The following is a 2,608-nucleotide window of genomic DNA, read 5'->3' as shown; positions in this document are numbered from 1 at the left end:
TGCTGCTTTTTGTCAAGGAGTTTTGCCGTGACAACAGAAGTAGAGCAGAACATGAGAGTGTGTTAAGGAGAGACAGCTTGATCAGAGAAACATGGTTTACAGCATGTAACTGAGAGGTACAGCCAACGACTCCTGGAGCAAAATACGTGTTTGGGGCAGGTTGGGCAAGCAGAGTTCATTTATTATGGACATTCCTAACAATGTTCCTCAGATGAACCTGCCAGGAGTTAGTCACATGCACTATGGCAATCATAAGCAAACTGTAATAGAGATGGATTCTAAAAGTCAGTTATTGAAGCCATGTGCTGAACCTGCATGATTGGTCAGTGATGGACCAAATACACAACAGCAGTCCCCCAAGAGTATAATGGAGGGCTGGAGAGATGGCTCAGTGCTTAAGAGCACTGCCAGCTCTTCCGGAGGTCCTCAGTTCAACTCCCAGCAACCACATAGTGGCTCACAACCATCTCTAGTGGGATCTGATGCCCTCTTCTGGCATAAAGTTATACATGCAGATAAAGCACTCATATACATAAATAAATAATAAAATCCTTAAAAAGAAAAAGTATAATGGAGTGAAAAATGCCTCCCCCCGAGTGACGTCACAGCAGCTGTAGTCAGTGCAATGCATCACTAGCAAATAGACTACAGCCCAGATAGTTTGCACTAACCTGCACAGTGGCATAGTCTTAGATGAAAGTTACAAAGTTATTAAAGTGGTGGTGCATGCCTTCAATCTCAGCACTCAAGAGGCAGAGGCAGGCAGATTTCTGTGAGTTCAAGGCCAGCCTGGTTTACAGAGTGAATTCCAGGACAGCCAAAGCTACACAGAAACCCTGTCTCAAAAAACAACCAAAAAAAAAGTTACACACAGTATATGACACTTGATAATAAGCAGTGGATTTTGTGTACTCTCTCTACTTTTTACATCATTTTCTAATTTCTAACATGAGGCCATTATGCTGATCATGCTGATAACTCCGTGGCTTAAATAGTCCACCTGTTTTAGACACCTGAAGCTAGGACATAATTCCTGGCTTGACTAATCATTATTATTATTTGTTTTCATTCTTTTAAGACAGGATTTCTCTGTGTCCCCCTGGCTGTTTTAGAACTCACTTTGTAGATCAGGCTAGCTTTGAACTCACAGAGATCTGCCTGTCTCTGCTTCCTGAGTGCTGGGATTAATGGCATGTGCCACCACTGCCCTGCTTGACAAATCGTCATTTTAGAATATGCTCCTACAAAGTCAGCCACTGCAGGCTAGCGCTACACATCAGGAACATGTCCTGCCTCTGCCTCAGGAACTTGCAATACAAACTGTACAAACATTTGGCAGAAACAAGCCCAGGTTTATTTGTGTGTATATATGTGTTCCCATGTTTGTGTTTGCACATTCGGAGATCCCCTGGGACTGGAGTGGTGAGTCACCATGTGGATGCTAGGACTGAACCTGGGTCTTCTTCAAGAGCAGCAAGTACTCAACCACTGAGCCATCTCTCTAGCCCCATTTTTAAATGGGGTGGGGGCGCTGCATGTGAATACAGAGCTTGAGGAAGCCAGAAGCCACAGATACTCCTGCAGCTAGAGGTTACGGGTAGTTGTAAGGACATGTGGGTGCTGGGAATCGAAGTCTAATCCTAGGAAATTTAAATAGAGTCTGTCTGCTCATAGCAAATAGAAGGATTTCAGAGCTGCCAACATAATGGGTGGTAACTGGGCTGGACATGATGTTTCCTGGGAGCTGCTGCAAAGCTGAATAATGGAGAAGTTACAGTTAGCCCACAAAGGTACTGAGGGACGGCCACAGAGTAGGGGAAATGGGATGGAAAGGGCATGAAGCTGCAGATGCAAACCAAATGACTGTCCTTTCAGAATGTTGGGGGCCTTGCAGCTGACCTGTGAGGGACTCAGGGGTGGGAAGGATAGCCAGAGCAGGTCTGCAAGAGGCATGACACAAGGCATTGTGGGAAATGTAAGTAAAATGTCCTCTTTTCTATCAAAAGGTTAAATGAGATCAAGGATGTTCCATCTTTAACTAGAAAAGACATCACCTGGCAAAAGTCCCTTCCCCAGTCAGCATTTTTCTCAGATAACAGTATGTACTCAAGGCTACATCTCTCAAAAGTTACACTTGAGTTAGCCAATGACATCAGAATGTAAGGCTAAGGCTAGGCGTGGTGGCACACAGCTTTAACCCCAACACTTGGGAGGAAGAAGCAAGTGGATCTCTAAGTTCCAGGCCAACCTGATCTACATCATGACTTCCAGGTCAGCTAATGGCTTCTTTGTGAAATCATGTCTCAAAAGGGGGGGGGGATAATTTTGGGGGTGGAGAGAGAGCTCACAGGTTAAGAGCACTTATTCTTACAGAGGACCTGAGTTAGTTCCCAGCAACCATCATAACTCCATTCCAGGGGATTCAAAGTCTTTTTCTGACCTACCTGGAGATTCTGGAACATACATGGTACATATACATGCATGCAGGCAGGCAGGCAGGCAAAAAAACAAAACACTGATATGCATAAAATAAATTTAAAAATATTTATTCTTCCAGAAAAAAAAAATGTAAGGCCAAGCTCTAGCCAGCTGGAGTGAAGCATGAGTC

The sequence above is a fragment of the Peromyscus californicus genome, unplaced genomic scaffold, assembly GCF_007827085.1.
Source record: "Peromyscus californicus insignis strain IS unplaced genomic scaffold, ASM782708v3 Scaffold_22__1_contigs__length_63687245, whole genome shotgun sequence".
Classification (NCBI taxonomy): domain Eukaryota; kingdom Metazoa; phylum Chordata; class Mammalia; order Rodentia; family Cricetidae; genus Peromyscus; species Peromyscus californicus.
The sequence above is the reverse complement of the archived record's forward strand: the minus strand, read 5'-3'. Positions refer to the sequence as shown.